At 44.1% G+C, this 22,687-nt stretch overlaps 2 pseudogenes across 2 annotated transcripts in view; one reads left to right on the top strand and one right to left on the bottom strand.

Moving 5' to 3' along the window:
- The window catches only part of LOC309967283 (tripartite motif-containing protein 26-like), a 66,215-nt pseudogene that overhangs the window by 25,129 nt on the left and 18,399 nt on the right, over window positions 1-22,687 (bottom strand). The window contains exons 4-5 of the transcript in view: window positions 21,803-21,825; window positions 19,297-19,412 (exon numbers count right to left, since the gene is read on the bottom strand). The product of the transcript in view is annotated as a tripartite motif-containing protein 26-like (transcript). The remainder of the gene's footprint in view (window positions 1-19,296; window positions 19,413-21,802; window positions 21,826-22,687) is intronic.
- On the top strand, window positions 2,990-4,572 carry LOC309966992 (cysteine-rich protein 1-like; annotated as a pseudogene). Its single transcript has 2 exons — window positions 2,990-3,017; window positions 4,311-4,572. The product of its transcript is annotated as a cysteine-rich protein 1-like (transcript).

Raw genomic sequence — 22,687 nt, forward strand, 5'->3', positions numbered from 1 at the left:
TCGTCCCCCATTTGCCCAAGTCCTCTACTTGGAAACCACTGCAGTTGGGAAATTCTCATTTTCCTTCTCCCCAAATATATCTATGCATTAATTAATACTGTTATGTCAGTGAAAGAGCTCAGGCCACAGACTGGGAGAAATTATTTGCAAATTCACGTATGTGATGAAGGACTTGTTTTAGAATACACATAGAACGCTTAAACTCAATAATATGAAAACAATTTAAAAATGAAGGGAAGTCTGAACACACACCTCTTCAGGAAGATCTATCCATGGACCAGCATATGAAAAGATGCTCAACATCATATATTATTAGGAAATGTAAATTTAAAAAAATGATGTATCATCACACCTATTAGAATAGGTAGAATCCAAGAACTGGTGATACCAAGTGCTGTCCAGGATGTGGAGCGACAGAAACCCTCACTCACTGGGGCAGGAATACGAAGCAGCACAGCCCCTAGAAATGATGGTCAGCAGTTTCTTATAAAGCTGCACAGAGACCCTCCATCCAGTCTACTGAGCGCTCTAGTCCTCATGCAACTCATCTGAAAACTTATATATGCACAAACCCCGGCACACCAAAGTTTATAGCAGAGCGCCCCTCAAGTGTGGGCTGCACGTAGTGACTTCCTTCTAAAGGCTACAGTGCAGAAAGTGGGGAAGTAAAAATAGAAGTTCACAAGGAGAGACCTGGGAAATGTACCTTAGCTGGGTGATGAGGTGAACTTATTACTGATTATCAAGTGGAGAGTATACACCCTTGTTGTGTGGAGAACGTCACTTCATCTCTGTCGTCTTCTTCCCCAAAATACTTTGCCCCAGTCAACCAACTTGAATAGAGGGACATTCTACAGTATCCCTGAGCAGTACTCGAAAACATCAAGGCCATCAAACACAAGGGACCTCTGAGAGACTGTCACAGCCACAGGAGCCTGAAGGAGACATGATTGGGACTTAACACAATGTGTCTTTGATAGGATCGTAGATCAGGAAAAGGAAAAACGAATGAAGTCCAAATAAATTCTGGAGTTTAGTAATAATGTATCAACATTGCTTCATTAGCTGTGACAAATGTATGATGGTGATATAAGATATTACCACAGGGAGACTGAGCGTGGGAGTTACAGGAACTCTCTACTAACTCTGCTACTGTTTTTGTGAATCTCAAACTACACTAAAATGAAAAAATATATATTTATCTGCCAGAAACGAACAGGGAGTGAAATAATAATCGACTTTGAGTTTTCCAGAGTGTTTTCATCAATGAGTCGGAGAGATGGGTTGTGGAGAGGAAAGATGGAAACCTCAGACACAAGGCAGGGCTCCAGGGCTCTCCTCCCCTCTAATCCCCGCCGCATCCCCGAGCCCGACCCCAGAGCTGCTCAGGCAGCATCTTCATCCCCTGATTGCTGACCAGCCTCCAGGGCAGCCATCTCTGTCGGACTCAGACCACAGCCCATCCTCTCCCTTCCCTGTGCTGAATAGGAGAGGGCGGAGTGGTGGCGTCCCCGTGTGGCCACAGTCGCTGATGACAGGAGACCTGAGCTCGCCTTTGACCCCCTTACAAAACACCTGCCCAGGGTTTCCCTGGGCTCCTAGCAGTGGGTCAGTGCTGCGCACAGAAGTTGGAGTTCATCCAGTGTCAAGTTCAAAGTCTGAACTGTTACTCAGAATACATGCTGACACGGACCTTTTCCTCCCCATCAAACCACCAAGGACTAAGGCCTCAGGGAGGATCAGATTTCAAGGCCTTTAACAGCTGGTTCCCAAGTCCAGGGTGGACCCCACAAACATACTGGGTGTCCTCAGTCTCCACGGGTGGGACCTTGAACCCCAAGTCCTTGTCACTTCTTGCAGTTGCTGACAGGGTTATAGACTCTTCCTCTAGGGAATCAACTCTGGAACCTCCATCCCTAGAATGGGGTAGAAGGGGGGGAGGGGGAGGGGAGGGGGAGGAGATCCCCTAAGATATCTGCCTATGAAGATGGGGAGGCTCCTGGAGAAGTGAGGAGAGGAAGGAAACAGTGACATTAGGGGACGGAGGCCAACAGGAGCGGAGGGGGAGGAACGAGAGAGGAGGGGGCAGGGCGGCTCACTCAGTGGACACGGGTGCGGGGAGGGTGGGGTCTGTGTGGGGAGAGGCTCAGGGGCTTCTGGCCTGGGCGCTGGTAGAGGCTCTGTTTTTCACCTGGATGATAAGTACACAGGTGTCAGCTCTCTATTTTGCTGGTAAACTATGCTTATGTTTTCGGTGTTTTCCTGTCCTTACAGGTATGGTATAACTCAAATACACCTGGAAGAAAGAGAAAAGAGAAAAGGAGAGAGGGGAGGTGGTTAAAGGAATTCCTCTCTTCCAGAGAAATAGCCTCACCCCCAGTCCTCACTCCACCCCACACACACATGGTGCTGGGGGCAGCAGGGAGACTCAAGGAAGGGAGAGTCCATCCCAGCTCACAGCCCGGGGCTACCTGGACATCGTCTCCCTGTGAGCTAAGACAGCGGTGACCACTGTGCCAAAAAGACTGGCTAAAGACCTTTGGAAAAAGACCTGCCCAGCTGGTGGAGGTGGAGAGCAGAGGACTGGAGAGCAGAGGACAGGACGTGGACTGGAGCCTGGAGACCACAGTGGGACAAGGAGATCAGCCATGAGTCTGGGCCCGGGGGTCCCCCTAACATTTCCCTGAGACACAAAAACGACCTCCCCCCTCCCCAGACCTTGGGACCCAGGTGTCCCAACACCGTACCCAAGGACACCAAGCATGGCCCCTCCTGTCCAGGCATGAAGTCCGCCACCGTTTGAAGCCTCAAGGGTCCTCTCCGCTCCTCCCCAGTCCCGAGAGCCCAGGACACCCCAGTGTCCTGTCTCTTCTTCCCCTCCGTGGACCTAATAATAGACAGGGACCTGCTGTCTGGATCCCTCCAGCCACTTCCCAACCTGAACTTAAAGGCCCTGTGGTCCTGGACTCAGATCTAATTTCTGGCGCTGATGTTGACCCAGGAGTTCGTGGTCAGGGGTCAGGGGAGGCTCCCCCAGGGCCCCACAGGCTGCAGCTGAGCCAGGCTTCCAGCTGAACAGAATCAGCTGATTCTGGACATAAAACTGCGACCTGGAGGAGACACATCAGCCACACGGAGGAGTGAAAAGCTGCCTTTGTCTCTCCCCCCTTCCATCCGCAACCAGGAAACGTCCACGACACACCACAGGTGACTCTGCCCAACACACCAGGACTCCGGAGAATGCCACCCAGTGTGCATGGAAAGGTGGGTGGACTGGGACACAGAGACGAGGCAGAACCGAGGGAAGAGCAGAGGCGGAGCCTGCGATCCTGTTCTCCACCTGCGGCCACTGAGCTGGAAGCCCCAGAACACCCAGTAGCAGCCGCAACAGGACACAGGAATCCAGCCTTCCAGCCTCAGCAGTGCCCAGGGCCCCAGGTAACTAGGCAGCAGCAGAAGTGGGTCCTGGGGCCCCAGCCACCAGCCCCTGAGACGCCCATGACTTTGGCCCCTCCAGCCACCCACTGGCAGCAGCAGAGCCGGAGAACCTTACAGCACGGGACATGGCAGAGGTGCCTGCACCACCCCAGCTACCCACGCCCCCCTCTTCCCTCGTGGTTCAGGGGATCCCGGACACGAGGGAAGAGCCCACTATCCCAGGTCACCAGGCAGCGATGCCAGTGGCACAGGCAGCAACAAGGCAGCAAAATCCCTGGAGGCACAAGAAGCAATAAGAGGGCACGGGACCACACCCCTGATGGGGGGTGGAAAGCGCCAACTCTCCCAAGCAGGTAACACAGGTAGGAGAACCCCAAACCTGTGCTCTAGCGCCACCTCCTGGAAGAGAAGCGAAAAGCCTCTGCTCTCTAATTTGTTGAATGGTTAGAATGAAGCAGAAAAGTGCTCCCCACTTCATCAGTGCTGGCAGAGGAACAGCACAGCAAGCACACGAAGAACCACAGTAACACTGCATCACGAAAAGTAAAGGACAGTTCTCCAGAAACCAAACTTCAGGTCATGGAATACTGTGACATAACTGATAGAGATTTCAAAACAGCTCATGAGGAAACGCCACAAGCTACAAGAAAATTCAGAAAGGCAGTATAAGGAGCTCAGGAATACTATGAACGAACAGAAGGAATACTTTACCAAAGAGATTGAAAGTCTAAGCAAAACTGTATAATTTCAGTGTACTTATGTGGCGCACTTTCTTTAAATTGATACCTAAATATTTTATCCTGATGCTATTATAAATTGCATTTAAACGTATTCATTTTCCGAGTCCCGCGCTCCGGTGTGCTCCCGCCCAGCCACCCGCCCCGGACCCGGCGCCACCGTGCCCAAGTGCCCCAAGTGTGACAAGGAGGTGTACTTGGCTGAGCGGGTGACGTCCTGGGGAAGGACTGGCATGGCCTTGCCTGAAGTGTGAGAAATGTGGAAAGACGCTGACCTCGGGGGGAGGGGACACACTGAGCATGAAGGGAAGCCCTATTGCAACCAACCCTGCTACTGGGCCATGTTCGGACCCAGAGGCTTTGGGCGCCTGGAGCGGAGAGTCACACTTTCAAGTAAACCCAGGTTTTGGAGACCCCATCCCCGGCTGCCCCCTCTAGGCCGATGGCGGGCCTTCTCCACAGGCACCTGGGACTGTCCTGTAGACCCCCATGCCCTCAACAAACCCGTACACTTGGAAGAAAACACATTCATTCATTTTCCTAATTTTATATTTCTGGCACAGAACTCTTAAAATCCTTCGAATTTCCTAAGTGATGAGAGCCACAGATGTGTGTTTTGTTATGTTAAAGGTTGGCTTTTGGACTGAACCTAAGGATGGGGGCTGGTTACCAGGAGAAGCAACCATGTTAATAGGCAGTTGGAATTTCCGGTACCACCGCATCCCCCATGTCCTGGGGTCCAAGAGGGGCTGGCGTTTTCACCTACTGCAGTGGCCCATGATGTAATCAATCGTGCCTGTTTAATGAAGCCTCCATAACACCCCAAAATGATGAGGTTCAGAGAGCCTCCACGCTGGTGAATACACGGGGAGAGTGTCCCAATCTGAGAGGACACGGAAGCTCCACACCCTTCCCACACACTTGCCCTTTGTGTCTCCTCCGTCTGGCTGTTCCAGAGTTACATCCAGTAGTCTAGTAAGGAAAGTGTTCCTGTGAGTTCCGTGAGCCGCTCTAGCAAATTAATCAAACCCGAGTGGGGGATCATTAGAACATCCAATCTGTAGCCAGTCGGTCAGAAACACAGGTGACAACCTGGACTCGAGACTGGCATCTTAAGGAGGGGGCGGGCGTGCAGGACTGAGCACTAACCTGTGGGGTCTGACGGTGCCCGCGGTAGAGTCAGAGTTGAGTGAATGGGGTCGCAGGGGAAATCCAAACATGGGAATATTGTAATCTGATGATGGCAATATTAATGGCAAAGAAAGAAGGACGGGAGGGTGGGAGAAAAAGCCTGGGTCTTGCCTGCGATCGTCTGTCTCCTGCTACACAGAATGGCCAGCCGGGAGAGATGGGAGAGCGCCAGAAAAGAGAAGGAAACAATAGTTTTACCCACTGTCATCTTACACCTTCCCCCAAGGAGCTGAAATAGACACTGTTTGATTTCACCCCTCCCTTCCTAGAGTTTTAGACAAAGGTTCAACTAAGTAATTGGCGTCGACCTGTGCAGGTGTACCGCGTCTTATTGCATTTTGAAGATACTGCATTTTTTACTAATTGAAGGTTTGTGCCAACCCTGCAGTGAGCAAGTCACCAGCGCCACTTTTCCAACAGCATTTGCTCAGTTCATGTCTCTGTGTGTTGGGCTGCACCCCGCAGGCCTACAAGGCCTGTGCTTGCCCAGCTTCAAGACAGAAGAAAGGCTCGGAGTCAGCAACAAAGGCATCAGTGGTGTAATGGATGGGGAAGCTTACACATCTGAAGCAAGACCCTGGAGCTACACGCCACCGTGTGCGGGGGCCAGGGGGTATATTACCAGTTATAGGGGAATTGACATCAGGTGGGCTCATTAGTTACCAGGGAAACCAGTAGAGGGCACACCCCTCACATCCTCCCTGATAAGAACAATCACTAGCTAGGGCTGGGGGCAAGCATGTAGCAGGTCAGTCATGTGGGTAGCGTGTAGTTGTGAAGCAGGCCTTTGTCGGACAGGGGATGTACAAGAGAACAAGAGAACAGCCGTCCTGAGTGGCCTGACCATACACTGTATCAGAGTTTGGTAATTCTCACAATATCTCAAACTTTTCATTATTATATTTATTATGCTGGTCTCTGATCAGTGATCTTTGATGTTATTATTGTAATTGTTTGAGGGCACCAGGAACCACTCCCATAGAAGACAATAAACTTATGGATAAATCTGTGTGTGTTCTGACTGCTCCACCAACCAGACGTTCCCTCATCTCTCTCCCTCTCCTCAGGCTGCCCGATTCCCTGAGACACAGCAACGTGGAAATTAAGCCAATTAAAAACCGTGCAATGGCTTCTAAATGATCAAGTGAAAGGAGAGTAGCATATGTTTCACTTTAAATCAAAAGCTAGAAATGATTAAGCTTAGTGAGGAAGGTCAAAAGCCTAGATAGGCTGAACACTAGGCCTCTTGCACCAAACAGCTAGGCAAGTTGTGAAAGCAAAGGAGCAGTTCTTGAAGAAAATAAATAGTGCTACTCCAGTGAGCACACGAATGGGAAGAATGCAAAACAGCCTTATCGCTGATATGGAGAAAGTTTTAGTGCTCTGAATAGAAGATCAAAACACCCACAACATTCTCTTCAGCCAAATTCCAAACCACAGCAAGGCCCTAACTCTCTTCAATTCTATGAAGGCCGAGAAGGGGAGGAGCTGCAGAAGAAAAGTTTAAAGCTAGCAGAGGTTGGTTCATGAGGTTTAAGGAAAGAAGCCGTCTCTGTAACATGGAAATGCAAGGTGAAGCAGCACGTGTTGACGTAGAAGCTGCAGCAAGTTATCCAGAAGGTCTAGCTAAGACCATTAATGAAGCCGGCCACACTAAATAACAAATTTTCTGTATAGATGAAACAGCCTTCTATTGGAAGAAGGTGCCATCTAGGACTTCCATAGCTAGAGAGGAGAAGTCAATGCCTGGCTTCAAAACTTCAAAGGCCAGGCTGACTCTCTTGTTAGGGGCTAATGCAGCTGGTGACTTAAACTTGAAGCCAGTGCTTATTTTCCATTCCTCAAATCCCAGGCCCTTTAAGGTTTATGCTAAATCTACTCTGCCTGTGATCTGTAAATAGAACAACAAAGCCTAGATGAGAGTACATCTGTTTACAACATGGTGGACTAAATGTTTTCAGCCCACTATTGAAACTTACTGCTCAGAAAAAGATTCCTTTCAAAATATTACTGCTCATTGATGATGCACTTGGTCCCCCAAGAGCTCTGATGGAGATACACAATGAGACTTTCCCTTCTCTCCTGCTTGCCCTGGTTGCTCATGGACCAATGACATGGTCTTAGGTATGTTGGGCCGTGCTGATCAGGGCAACATCCCAGGGACGGCAGAAAACAAAGGTCAAGGAGACCTGGATGCTTGGACATCCTCGTGGTGCAGAGCCACCCTAGCAGCCCTGGAACTGCCTGCCTCACTGTCATGGGAGCCACACACTAGCTTCCATCCTGTGAGACCACTCTTATTTGGGTTTCTGCTGCACATACTGAATTAATACATATCGAGAGAATAGGACTTCCCAGGAGTGTGTGGCCATAGTGGTCTGTTCTGGAGATGAGCAGAGATATATTTCGTGTCACCTCTGTGGGCTCTTGGGACATTACTGTGAGTTAGAGAAAGGGAGAACTGGGCCAGAGGGGGCAGCACAGGGAGATTGGAGATTGTTACCCTCCTCATCTTTCTAGCCATGGGGTCTGGCCTAGGGAAGTGTTTGGGTCACCGGGTGTTAGATTTGGCAGTGCTTGTTTCTTCACTTCCTGTCCTCCTTGCAGACCAGACCTCCTGCTCATCCTACCTAGGACCAGAATCACTGCTGGTCCCCTCCTCATCACCCTGTCTGATGACAGGGATTGTGGAGGTGGAAATCTAGAGGATTAACCCCTCAGGTAGAAAAGGAGTGCAGGGTCATTCCGCCTCAGATTCCATGAGGAGTCTGTGCTTCCCCCAACTGGTTTGAACAGCTGACTTTTGGATAGTTGACCTCCGGTCCCTCATATCCTGTGCCCTGGTGATCATAAAATTCTATCACTTCACTGTGATAGAGTCACTAGGTCCAGCTTATACTCCAAAGGTGGGAATTACACAAATGCATGAACACCAGGAGATGGGAATCACATCTTAGAAGTGTGCTCACCACAAGGGGGACTCTGGCAACCACCTGAAAGTGTGGCATCTCACAGGGCTGGTAGCCAGGAGTGCAGAGATCAGAGCTGAGGTCCAAGGGATTTTGTGTTCATCCCACAGGAATACAGGACAAAATTATGATGCCAGAAAGGTAGCCCAGTCTTCTAGGTAATTTGGGGAATGGAAGAGGCAAAAGGCTAGGTAGAAATATAAAGGAGAGGAAATAAAAGGACACCCAGCAGTTCTAAAAGTTAATGTTCTCACTTATTTTTTTATGTTTCTGAGAATTTGCAAAAGTCATTTTGTTTAATAGTTACATGGTTTAATAATCAGCATGACCTTAAATGACTTAGGAAATATAATGAACCGAGGGATGAGGAAATCACATGACCCAGGCCTGACAAGTCAGGTTACCACGTTGTACCACATCCACCTAGCAACAGGGACTGGTCCAAGGGTAGTCTTTCCTCTCCAGTACTTTATGTATGCTTAATGTGAGAAAGATGTTTATCTTTCTGCTAAAGTTGTGAAAGTGGGTAATGTGAGGGGCTTAGAGATCATATTGTCTGTCTTCCCCAGGAACAGTGAAAGAGAAGAGAAATTGAGGTCTGATGACAAGTTTGAGTCTCTGGGTCCATTCATGTCTCTAATTGGCCTCACCCCGGCCTTCCCCGGTAAATCAACATGTTAAACCTCTTTTGCCAAAGCTAGATTCATTCCAGTTTTGTTAACTTGTAAGTGAAAGAGTCCTCTCACAAGAAGGCAGACTTTTCTGTGATGCTGGGTATTTAGATAACACTCGTTCACATATTATTAAGACTTTATTTTCGTAGAGTAGTTTTAAGTGCACAGCAAGATTGAGGGGGGATATACAGAGATTTCCCATATACTCCCTGCCCCCATACATGCATAGCATGCCCCATTATCAATGTCCCCTGCAGAGTGGTGCATTTTTTACAACTGATGGTCCTACATTGACACATCATCGTCACCCACAGTCCATAGTTTATATTATGATTGACTCTTGGAACTCTACATTCTGTGGGTTTGGACAAATGTATAGGAACATGTGTCCATTATTATACTATCAGACAGAGTGTTTCACTACCCTAGAACACCTCTATTTTCTGTCTACTAAAATAGGTAAAATACTACCTATTTTTCTCCCCGTCTGTGTGTTGTCTTCTCATTCTCTTGACATTGCCTTTCTGTGAGCAGATATTTTTAATTACAATGAAGTCCAGCTTATCACTTGTTTCTTTTATGGATTGTGTCTTTGGTGTTTTATCTAAAAAGTCACTGCCATACTCTAGGTAATCTAGGTTTCCTCTTATGTTACTTCTAGGTGTTTTACACTTTTGCATTTTACCTTTAGGTCTGTGGTCCATTTTGATTTAATTTTTGTGAAGGGTGTAAGGTCTGCATCTAGATTCGTTTTACTGTTTATTGTTTATTTTTGCATGTGCATGTCCAGCTGTCCCAGCCCCATTTTTCTTTTTAACATCTTTATTGGAGTATAATTGCTTTGCAATGGTGTGTTAATTTCTGCTGTATAACAAAGTGAATCAGCTATATGTATACATGTATCCCCATATCTCCTCCCTCAAGCTTACCTCTGGGCTTTCTATCTTGTTCCATTGATCTGTTTCTGTTATTGTGTCAGTACCATATTGTCTTGATTACTGTAGCTTTGTAGTATAGTCTGAAGTCTGGGAGTCTGATTCCTCCAGCTCCGTTTTTTCCCCTCAAGACTGCTTTCGCTATTGGGGGTCTTTTGTGTCTCCATACAAATTTTAAGATATTTTGTTCTAGTTCTTTAAAAAATGCCATTGGTAATTTGGTAGGGATTGCATTGAATCTGTAGATTGCTTTGGGTAGTATAGTCATTTTCAAAATATTGATTCTTCCAATCCAAGAACATGGTATATCTCTCCACCTGTTAGCATCATCTTTAATTTCTTTCATCAGTGTCTTATAGTTTTCTGCATACAGGTTTTTTGTCTCCCTGGGTAGGTTTATTCCCAGGTATTTTATTCTTTTTGTTGCAGTGGTAAATGGGAGTGTTTCCTTAATTTCTCTTTCAGATTTTTGATCACTAATGTATAGCAATGCAAGAGATTTCTGTGCATGAATTTTGTAACCTGTAAGTTTACCAAATTCATTGATTAGCTCTAGTAGTTTTCTGGTGGCATCTTTAGGATTCTCTATGTATAGTGTCCTGTCATTGGCAAAGAGTGACAGTTTTACTTCTTCTTTTCCAATTTATATTCCTTTTATTTCTTTTTCTTCTCTGATTGCCGAGGCTAGGACTTCCAAAACTATGTTGAATATAGCGGTGAGAGTGGACATCCTTGTCTTTTTCCTGATCTTAGAGGAAATGCTCTCAGTTTTTCACCATTGAGAATGATGTTTCCTGTGGGTTTGTCATATATGGTCTTTATTATGTTGAGGTAGGTTCCCTCTATGCCCACTTTCTGGAGAGTTTATCTCATAGACGGGTGTTGAATTTTGTCAAAAAGTTTTTCTGCATCTATTGAGATGATCATACGGTTTTTATTCTTCAATTTGTTAATATGCTGTATCACATTGATTTAATCTCATAGCGTTGTGGCCAGAAAAGATGCTTGATATGATTTCAATTTTGTTAAATTTACTGAGGCTTGATTTGTGACCCAAGATGTGATCTCTCCTGGAGAATGTTCCATGAGCACTTGAGAAGAAAGTGTAACCTGCTGTTTTTAGATGGAATGTCCTATAAATACCAATTAAATCTATCTGGTGTATTGTGTCATTTAAAGCTTTTGTTTCCTTATTTATTTTCATTTTGGATGATATGTCCATTGGTATAAATGAGGTGTTAAAGTCCCCCACTATTATTGTGTTACTCTCGATTTCCTCTCTTTCAGCTGTTAGCAGTTGCCTTATTTATTGAGGTGCTCCTATGTTGGGTGCATATATATTTATAATTGTTATATCTTCTTCTTGGATTGATCCATTGATCATTATGTAGTGTCCTTCCTTGTCTCTTGTAACGTTCTTTATTTTAAAGTCTATTTTATCTGATATGAATATTGCTACTCCAGCTTTCCTTTGATTTCCATTTGCATGGAATATCTTTTTTCCATCCTCTCACTCACAGTGTGTATGTGTCCCTAGGTCTGAAGTGGGTCTCTTGTAGACAGCATATATATGGGTCTTGTTTTTCTATCCATTCAGCAAGTCTGTGTCTTTTGGTTGGAGCATTTAATCCATTCACGTTTAAGGTAATTATTGATTTGTATGTTCCTATGACCATTTCTTAATTGTTTTCGGTTTGTTTTTGTTGGTCCTTTTCTTCTCTTATGTTTCGTACTTAGAAAAGTTCCTTTAGCTTTTGTTGTAGAGCTGGTTTGGTGGTGCTGAATTCTCTTAGGTTTTGCTTGTCTGTAAAGCTTTTGATTTCTCCATTGGATCTGAATGAGATCATTGCCGGGCAGAGTAATCTTGGTTTTAGGTTCTTCCCTTTCATCACTTTACATATATCATGCCACTCCCTTCTGACTTGTAGAGTTTTTGCTGAGAAATCAGCTGTTAACCTTATGGGAGTTCCCTTGTATTTTATTTGTCGTTTTTCCCTTGCTGCTTTCAATAATTTTTCTTTGTCTTTAATTTTTTGCCCATGTGATTACTATGTGTTTCGGCGTGTTTCTCCTTGGGTTTATCTTATATGGGACTCGCTGCACTTCCTGGACTTGGGTGGCTATTTCTTTTCCCATGTTAGGAAACTTTTCGACTATAATCTCTTCAAATATTTTCTCGGGTCCTTTCTCTCTCTCTTCTCCTTCTGGGACCCCTATAATGCGAATGTTGTTGCGTTTAATGTTGTCCCAGAGGATTCTTAGGCTGTCTTCATGTCTTTGGATTCTTTTTTCTTTATCCTGTTCTGCGGCAGTGAATTCCACCATTCTATCTTCCAGGTCACTTACCTGTTCTTCTGCCTCAGTTATTCTGCTATTGATTCCTTCTAGTGTAGTTTTCATTTCAGTTATTGTATTTTTCATCTCTGTTTGTTGTTCTTTAATTCTTCTATGTCTTTGTTAAACATTTCTTGCATCTTCTTGATCTTTGCCTCCATTCTTTGTCTGAGGTCCTGGATCATATTCACTATTATTATTCTGAATTCTTTTTCTGGATGGTTGCCTATCTCCACTTCATTTAGTTGTTTTTCTGGGGTTTTATCTTGTTCCTTCATCTGGTACATAGCCCTCTGCCTTTTCGTCTTGTCTATCTTTCTGTGAATGTGGTTTTTGTTCCACAGGCTTCAGGATTGTAGTTCTTCTTGTTTCTGCTGTCTGCCCTCTGGTGGATGAGGCTATCTAAGAGGCTTGTGCAGGTTTCCTGATGGGAGGGAGTGGTGGTGGGTAGAGCTGGGTGTTGCTCTGGTGGGCAGAGCTCAGTAAAACTTTAATCCACTTGACTACTGATGGGTGGGGCTGGGTTCCCTCCCTGTTGGTTGTTTGGCCTGAGGCGACCCAACACTGGAGCCTACCTGGGCTCTTTGGTAGGGCTAATGGCAGACTCTGGGAGGGCGCACGCCAAGGAGTGCTTGCCAGAACTTCTGCTGCCAGTGTTCTTGTCCCCACAGTGAGCCACAGCCACCCCCCTCCTCTGCAGGAGGCCCTCCAACACTAGCAGGTAGGTCTGGTTCAGTCTCCTCTGGGTTCACTGCTCCTTCTCCTGGGTCCCGATGTGCACACTACTTTGTGTGTGCCCTCCAAGAGTGGAGTCTCTGTTTCCCCCAGTCCTGTCAAAGTCCTGCAATCAAATCCCACTAGCCTTCAATGTCTGTTTCTCTAAGAATTCCTCCTCCCGTTGCCGGAACCCCAGGTTGGGAAGCCTGATGTGGGGCTCAGAACCTTCACTCCAGTGGGTGGACTTCTGTGGTATAAGTGTTCTCCAGTCTGTGAGGCACCCACCCAGTGCTTATGGGATTTGATTTTGCTGTGATTGTGCCCCTCCTACCATCTTATTGTGGCTTCTCCTTTGTCTTTGGATGTGGGATATCTTTTTTGGTGAGTTCCAGTGTCTTCCTGTCAGTGATTGTCCAGCAGCTAGTTGTGATTTTGGTGTTCTCACAAGTGTGAGTGAGAGCACATCCTTCTACTCCTCCATCTTGGTTCAGGCTCTGTATGAGTTCTAATATTCTAAATTTGTTAAGGTGGGGACTTCCTTGGTGGTGCAGTGGTTAAGAATCCGCCTGCCAATGCAGGGGACACGGGTTTGATCCCTAGTCTGGGAACATCCCACATGCCGAGAATCAAGTAAGCCTGTGTGCCACAACTACTGAGCCTGCGCTCTAGAGCAGGTGAGCCACAACTACTGAAGCTTGTGTGCCTAGAGCCCGTGCTCTGCAACAAGAGAAGCCACCACAAGGGGAAGCCTGCACAACACAACAAAGAGGAACCCCCGCTTGCTGCAACTAGAGAAAACCCACGCACAGCAAGGAAAACCCAACGCAGCCAGAAATAAAATAAATTTATTAACAAAAAACTTTGTCAAGGTGTGTTTTATGGCCCAGAATGTGGTCTATCTTTGTGAATGTTTAATGTGAGCTTGAGAAGACTGTGTATTCTGCTGTTGTTGGCTGAAGTAGTCTATAGATATTGATTATATCCAGTTGATTGATAGTGTTTTGAGTTCAATTATGTCCTTACTGATTTTATGCCTGCTTGCTCTGTCCATTTCTGAGAGAGGGATGTTGAAGCCTCCAACTAAAATTGTGGATTCATCTATTTCTCTTATCAATTCTATCAGTTTTTGCCTCACATCATTTGACCCTCCGTTGTTAGGTGCATTCACATTAATGATTGTTATGTCTTTTTGGAGAATTGACTCTTTTATCAGTATGTGACGCCTTTCTTGCTATTTCTGATAACCTTCCATGTGTTGAAGTCTGCTGTGTCTGAAATTAATACAGCTACTCTTGCTTTCATTAGACTAGTGTTAGCATGGTATATTTTTCTCTATCTAGAAGCTCTGTGCCATGAGTTGGGTTCTCCCCATCATGTTGCCAGATCAGTGTTATTCTACAAGGTAGAAGCCCAGGGCCCAGCATCTTAGGGTGACCTCACGGTCAGAGATAGAGTGATGGGTTGCATGTGTCTTTGGGGGAATCTGAGAGGATGAATCAGAAAATTCAGACATTTTGCAACCCTCATGGGACACTCCAGCAGCACTCATGTGACCATCCTGGGAACAGACAGGACAGTTGAGTTGGGGGGAGAAAGACACCAGCCTGGACGTGGGGTCTGGGATAATCTCTTGTTCCTTGGATAGCTGTAAATTCAGGTTGAGACAACTCAGAGTAAGAGGCTCCAGGTTTCTGGGTTGGAGAACACCACTTCTGGTCCTGACCTTTGTGGGGGCCGAGTAACTCAGAAAAGCTGGAGTCAGACCTCCAGACAGATTGAGGGTGAGGCAGAGAGCAAGGCCTGAGAGAGAGAAAGTCACCCAGAGTATAGTGCCCATTGCTGCCGCTGGGGTCAAAGGGAACTGCTAATCAGTTACTTCGGGGATTGTCTTCCCCTCCATACCTGGAGAGACTGGATGCTTTAGTTGTCCTGAGAGAAGGGCGGGACCTTGGAGTCACTCTCTTGGCACAGAATCTGGAATCCCCAGAGGACTCTTCCTGTGGTTCTACTATCAGACATAATTTCTTTTCTTGGCTTCTTTTTTCTGACTTTTTTTCTATTTATCTGTCTAATAAGTATCTTATTAACATTAATCTTTGACTTAAGAAACATTCTAAACAGGAACAGTTTCAACATTGTCTTGCTAAATTCTGACCCTGTTCTTTAGTAATTACTCACATTTCATCTCATAATTACTTCTAACCAAAAGCACTGCAACATCCTCTATCTACAACCTTAACCTAAAAAATCTGTTCCCTTCAGTCCTGTAAGTGAAACATGGACTGCACTGTCATTGAATATAATAGTTAAAACCTTTGGCCACTCACCATATAGAAAAAATCTGTTTGCACGTTGCTTTGTCCCTTCTATAATGAGGATCTGAACATACAACGTCAGCACTCAACTTGTACTTGCTTTTACTGATAGATACAGCTATAGGGTATAGGAATCTTCTGTTGTTTGGTCATATTTTTTTGATAAAACATTCTTATACAACTGAGCTATCAGAGCAAGTATACCCACATCTCTTGAACACAGCAATTTAAATAAGGGATGTTCTTCTTAGGCAACTAGCATCTGCTCCCATGTCTTCAGAATGCTAAACTACGTGAGTCTTGATGAGACCACCTCTCGTTACAGAAGCCAAAAGCACGCTTTCCTAACCTTTAATGTTGCTGGCGCACAGGCAGGCATCCTATTCTCTGACAATCTGGTGCACTTATGCCAGATTTTTCTTTAGGAGTTACTTACATGAAGAACTACGGCCTGTTCTATCCACTAATTTCCTGAGACCATTCCCTCCTCAACTCTTCATTCTCATCTCTATGTCCAGGAGAACTATACCCATCAGCTGGGTCTATGAATCCACCACGATAGCTGCTGCCAAACCCAGCTCTGGCTCCACCCCTGTGTGTGTTCATTACTTCTTCCTCCTCTGCTCCCCACCAGATCACAACCCCTCCCCACTAGCTTGTCCTCATGTGTGGTATGTTCTGTTTAGGTGCTGCCAACCCCAACCATCCTCTCAACCCCTGTGACCCCCCAGCTGCTCCTCCCTCTCACTGCAGCGCCCACACTGACTCCCAGCTCTCTTGGGGCAGAATTTGCAAGCAGGTAGGCACACATATCCCTCCCTCTTTACACTCTACAAGCCCCAGTAACGTTTAATAAATTTCCTTTTTCTAAAATTAGCCAAGGTTGTTTTCTGCTGCTTATACTTAAGACTACTAATTTAATATTAAGCTAAGTATCTATTTCTACCACCTCAAAACACAGCTGACATAAGACTGAACTTCAGGTCCAAGTGACCTCCAAAAACTCATATACACCTGAACCTCACATGGCTTCCACTCTCCCCTTCTTATTGCAAAAATTATCAGAGCATAGCAGAAAGAAATAAACCAATTCCCACTCCAGATAGCTCAAGTCTCATAATGTATCAATGGTAAGCAGGTATGAGTTGCAAAACATTTACTGTTTCCTCAGCTGCTTAGAAGGATGACAGGAGAAATTATGTGACAGAAAAGGTGCTCTAGAAATGGATATGGATGTTGTAATCAATTCCTATTCGTGGCAGGGGCTGCAGTCCTATGATACCGTCACTCGTTCTCATACCTTTATCTCAGTGGCAGGTGAAGAACCAAATCAAAGGGCGTGAAGCCCTTACTGCCCAGCACACCAGGCTCCGGATCAAATCGCTGACCATGCTGCTATGTGTTCATCCACAAGCCAGTGAATATCATGCTCTTCCCATTTGGAAACACTGAGAGGTAGCCTTTGGCTGTCTGGGAATTCAGGATGATCCTCATTGTGGGGACAAGGAGACAAAGGTGTGGCATCACAAAAGACAGCAAATAAGATTTATCCCATAGGTTCTGGGGCCTTTATGACAATGGGGGTGGACTCCTCAGAGGAGCAGGCCAGAAACTGCTTGTGACCTTGTGCTCATACGATTAGCAGCCACATCTGGAAAATGAAGAGAACACAGAAAATTCAAGGGCACAGGCAGTGTGATGAGACTTGAGAGGGCAAAACGGTAAGGACTGAGATCACTGCAGCTGCACAAATCTGGGGAAAGGTTTGTGGGTTTGAAATCTGAATTCTCGGGATAAAGAATTTGGATACATTAGTCACACGAAGACCTTCCTCTTTAAAACGAAAGAGCTGACCCATAAGTAGTGGAGCTTCATAGGAAAGCTGCAATTAGCAAACTTCAGCCACTATCCCCTCCAGATGCTCACTTGTTTTATATTCCAGATCCCTCATCAATTTTCCTGGGATAAAAGTACCAAAGGACAGTAAGCAATTCTGACACCACATCTTCTAGGTTAAATTCTCTTACTGTTGGCTAATATAACTTTAAAAGATGACAGGGCACCATGAAAGCTCAAGCGAAACAGAGAAATCAATTCAGGAGACACCCATGTAAATATGCATACCTACATCCGCTGAACCCACCTGCTGCTTCATTAAAGAGTACCTTTGGGCATGTTCCCTGTTTTTAAAGTAAGCCCTAAACTTCTAGTCCTGAACCACACTATTTTTCTCTACTCTCAAAGATACTCTTTTAGATTAATTCTCCCAGTATTCTTTAAATTTTTTTTTTTTTTTTTGCGTTCCGCGGGCCTCTCACTGTTGTGGCCTCTCCCGTTGCGGAGCACAGGCTCCGGACGCGCAGGCTCAGCGGCCATGGCTCACGGGCCCAGCCGCTCCGCGGCCTGTGGGATCTTCCAGGATCGGGGCACGAACCCGTGTCCCCTGCATCGGCAGGTGGACTCTCAACCACTGCGCCACCGGGGAAGCCCTCTTTAAATTTTTAATTGTGGTAAAAACGCATAATGTTTACCATCTTTACCATTTTTAAGTGTACAGTTCATTAATATTAAGTATATTTAAATTGCTGTACAACCATTTTCCAGAATTTTTCCATTTTGTTTTTTTGGTATTTTAATTAATTAATTATTACATCTTTATTGGAGTATAGTTGCTTTACAATGGTGTGTTAGTTTCTGCTTTATAACAGAGTGAATCAGCTATACATATTCATATATCCCCATATCTCCTCCCTCTTTCGTCTCCCTCCCACCCTCCCTATCCCACCCCTCTAGGCGGTCACAAAGCACCGAGCTGATCTCCCTGTGCTATGCGACTGCTTCCCACTAGTTATTTTACATTTGGCAGTGTATATAGGTCCATGCCACTCTCTCACTTTAAATAAATAAATTTATTTATTTATTTTTGTCTGCGTTGGGTCTTCACTGCTGAGTGCGGGCTTTCTCTAGTTGTGGCAAACGGAGGCTACTCTTCATTGCGGTGCACAGGCTTCTCACTGCAGTGGCTTCTCTTGTTGCGGAGCACGGACTCTAGGAGCATGGACTTCAGTAGTTGTGGCTCACAGGCTCTAGAGCGCAGGCCCAGTAGTTGTGGCGCACGGGCTTAGTTGTTCCGCGGCATGTGGGATCCTCCCGGCCCCCGGGCTGGAACCCGTGTCCCCTGCATTGGCAGGGAGATTCTTAACCACTGTGCCACCAGGGAAGCCCCAGAACTTTTCCATTCTTCAAAACTCCAACTCTATACCCATTAAACAACAGCTCCTCATTTCCCCGTCCTTCCAACCACTAATCTACTTTCTGTTCCTATGGATTTGACTACTTTAAAGACCTCAAAAAGGAATCATACAGTACTTGTCCCTTTGTGACTGGCTCACTTCACTTAATATAATGTCCTCAAGATTCATCCATCTTGTAGCATGTGTCAGAATTTCCTTCCTTTCTTAAGCTGAATAATGTTCCATCGTCTACACATTCCACATGCCACATTTTGTTCATCCATTCATGCACTGATGGACATTTGGGTTGCTTCTACCACCTGGCTATAGTGAATAATGCTGCTATGAACATGAGTGTGCAAATACCTCTTCGAGATCCTGCTTTTAATTCTTTGGAAAGTGGAAATGCTGGATCATATGGTAATTATATTTTTAATTGTTTGAGGAAATGCCACACTGTTTTCCATAGCCTTCCAATTTTCTTTTACCTCACTGTTAAAGGTGAAATATCTTTTTACCAACTCTGAGACCTATTGACTATGATTCTACTTTAGTCTAGGTAACATTGTTAGACTCTCATGTGGAATCCTCTCTGGTTTGGACTTGCTTAGATTCCCTCCCCAATGTCCCTGCGTGGTGTAAGTGAGGTGCACAAGAGCAAGGAACTCTGAGGAGCCACCGCCACAATCAAAACCTAAGGAAACATTATAGAGAAAGTAAGAAGTTTTTCTAGGCTCAAACCACTTCCTTTACCATGGAATCCTTTGAGTCCTTTCTCTAAAGAAAGAAGTTTATCTGAAAATTCTTCTGTCTGCTTTTTGATTGGAGGACTGGTAGACTTTTCAATCCAGAACTTCTTCTGGGGATATCTAGAGAAAATGAAGTCACAGTTAGAACTCCTGAGAGAGAGGCATGATTTCCCATCGTCAGCACGTGCATGTGCACAAACACCAACAACGGACCAAAGGGGCAGAGAGTAAAAGCTTCATTTCCAAGTGCATAGTTTCAACATCAGACTCAAAGAGTAGATATATAGAGTTCTGAAGAATGGTCCATGATCCAAGGATTCTCTACCCACCAATATGTCATTTATAGACCATGTTAAAAAAGAAAGAAAGCCATTTTCTGCCTTTGAAAGTCTTTGAAACATGCTACTAATACTACAACCTCTAAAGAAATTACCTGAGGATATAAACTAGATAAATAAAATTAAAATGAAGCTTTTTTTGTTTGTTTTTTTTTAGCCGCACTGTGCGGCATGTGGGATCTCAGTTCCCTTACCAGGGATCAAACCCGGGCCCCCTGCAATGGAAGTGTAGAGTCTTAACCACTGGACCACCAGGGAAGCCCCAAAATTAAGCTTTAAATATACATTTTTAAAAGCTTTAAATTTAAAATTAAGGTATAGCTGGGCAGACATATATAAGCTAAATACAATATGAAAGAAATTTGAGGTCTTGATATTATCAAACAGGATTAAATTCAAGGCAAAAAAATATTAAATAAGACAACAGAGGGTATGTTATGTTACTAAGAAGATTATAATCCACAATTAAGATATAACTCTCTTTAAAAGAAAAGAAAACATCAAAATATAAAAAGCAAAAACTATAAGAATACAAGAAAAATTGGCAAAAATTCATTGCTAATAGGAATCTTTGAGTGATTTCTTTTAGTCCATGACATATCAAGAAGTAAAAAAATAAGTATCAATACAAAATACCTAAATAACAAAATTACTAAGGAAAACCTCATGGAGCTATATCAAATCCTATTCTAAGAACCCAGAGAATGTACTTTCTTTTTAAGTGTTTAGAACTGTACAAAAATCTACAACATACAATACAGAAAGCCTCAATAAAGTCCAAAATGGTAGAAATGGCAACCAACTTGTGTGATCACAAGATTTAAAAACTATGAAGCCTGAAACTACTAGAAAAAGAACTCAGCGCCACTGACACATATCCTCTTTCTTAAATCTTATGTTAAATAGCAAATCAAATTTAAAATAGCTAGAAAACAATAAAAATACCAAATACTAGAAATTTTGGCCTATGACAAAAGCAGGGCTCATAGATATACACACAAAAAAATAAAAAAATATTAAAAATGGAAAAAAGGGAGAGGCAAGTAGAGGAGTCAAAAGTAGAAATACACAAAACAAACAAATACATTGACATAAAAAAATTAAATTTAAGGACATTATTTGGCAAATTATGCAACTATTTTTGAAAATATAAATGAAAATTGTGATATTCCAGGAGCTATAAATACTAAATATTCCAATTAAAAAGTGTCAGAATGAATTTATTTAAAAAGAAAAAAAATTTATGTTCTTATAAGAGGTACATAAAAATAACAACCGAGAAAGGTTGAGAGTTAAAGGATAAAAAGTTAAATAGCATGCAAACACTAATCAAAAAAAAACTAGAATACCTCTACTAATATCAGACAAAATGCTTTCAGGCAAGAAGTCTTACCCATTCTGTATCACTCTCACTTCTTATATAATTGCTCATCTCTAATTGTCTCTGTCTAGTCTCCCCAGACAGAATCTGGTAACCTATCTCATTACACCCCTTTCTACCCAGTAACTGGTCCACAGTAAACATTCAGTATATGCCAATAGTCCTGGATGTCTCTGGGATGAACAGTGTATTATCAAAATACCTCCCTTTTATCTCTGTTCAAAGCTTCTGAGTATCGTGTGGGTATAATTTTTGAAAACTGCCAATGTTAAATGCCTAACACACATTCCCTCAGACGCACTGTTCAAGAACCCATTATCTCTATGACTCATATAAATGTCCCTCTTCTTATGGTCAGGCAGAGAGCAGGAAACCATCACTAGCAAGCATAGAGGGCAATCTGACGATGAAATGTGCTCTACAGAATATGAGGGAAGCTGTGGCCAGGAGAAGCAGCTGGGAATCAAGTACAGAAAGAACAAGAGGAAATCGGGTTTTAGAAACTAATGTGTATTCTAAATTTTCTCTAATACTCTCCCATAATCTCCTCCCATTTCATTTCTCCCTATCCCATTACCATCCTAACATAAGTTCCATGCCAATAATTTTTCTAGGACTCCCTCCCCCATTCTATGGAACACCTTTCAACTTACCCTTTCTAGAAGAACCTCTCTTCCTCCAAACAACCCCTTTCCAGCCCTTGCCACATTTCAATAAGTTATGGTGACAGAAAGAAAAAACAAAGGAACACCTAAGTGGTTAAAAAAAAAAAAAAAGCAAGCAGCACTTACCCGCTTATTATGTTGCTTGGGTCCTAGAAAGGAAGAGAAGACAGACTGTCATGGAAATAAGGTTCCCAGGATCTGACACCATTCCCTACGATGGGCTTGCTGGGGAATGGGTACACAACAGGACTGTACAGAGAATTTTCTGATGAGCCTGGACCTGTTCTGTTCTCCACTGTAGTATCAGTTTATGTGGACATATGTTTCCCCATCCTTTTCTCTATTTGAGTGTTAGACTATCCCCTCCAAGAAACCTTCCTTGATCTGTCAAGAATCCTATGGTCTACCAGGTTAAGACTGAAATCTCAGCCTGCCTTGGAAGGCCTCTACTCATTTGACCCCATCTTACCTGTCTCATCTTCCCTCTAACTTCTTCCTCACTTAAGCTGATTCCTCCAGAAAGGTAGCTCTGTTCACTCTATGTACCCTTTCTACCTTCCAAACTATCTTCCTCAGCACCCACACCCACCCTTTTATTATCACACTCATTAAGTTTATTATCACATTCATTTATTTCATTCTAACCAATGCACTTCCACCAAATGGAATGTTCAACTCCTCCTTCCTGCTAATCCAAATCTTTACATTTTCTTCAAGGCTGCCATTAAGAGCTGCTTCTTCCTTGAAGACTTCCCTGACTAAACCTAGTCTTTTCCAGAATTCCTGGGGCTTCCTGTCTGACCACAAGATTTAACACTCGATTATTTCTTATAATTATAAATGTATAGATCTTACTATCTCATTGTAAGATCTGGGTCTATTACAGTCCCTTGCCCACCACAATTTGGGACTTAAAACCTATTGCTTTGTTGATTAACTTATTAAAGAACTCAACAAATGAGAACAAAACCTTGTTTCTCCTGACTCCTTGTCCAAATCTCATGCTAATGG

Source organism: Leucopleurus acutus (genome assembly GCF_964270905.1).
Source record: "Leucopleurus acutus genome assembly, chromosome: 10".
Lineage (NCBI taxonomy): Eukaryota > Metazoa > Chordata > Mammalia > Artiodactyla > Delphinidae > Leucopleurus > Leucopleurus acutus.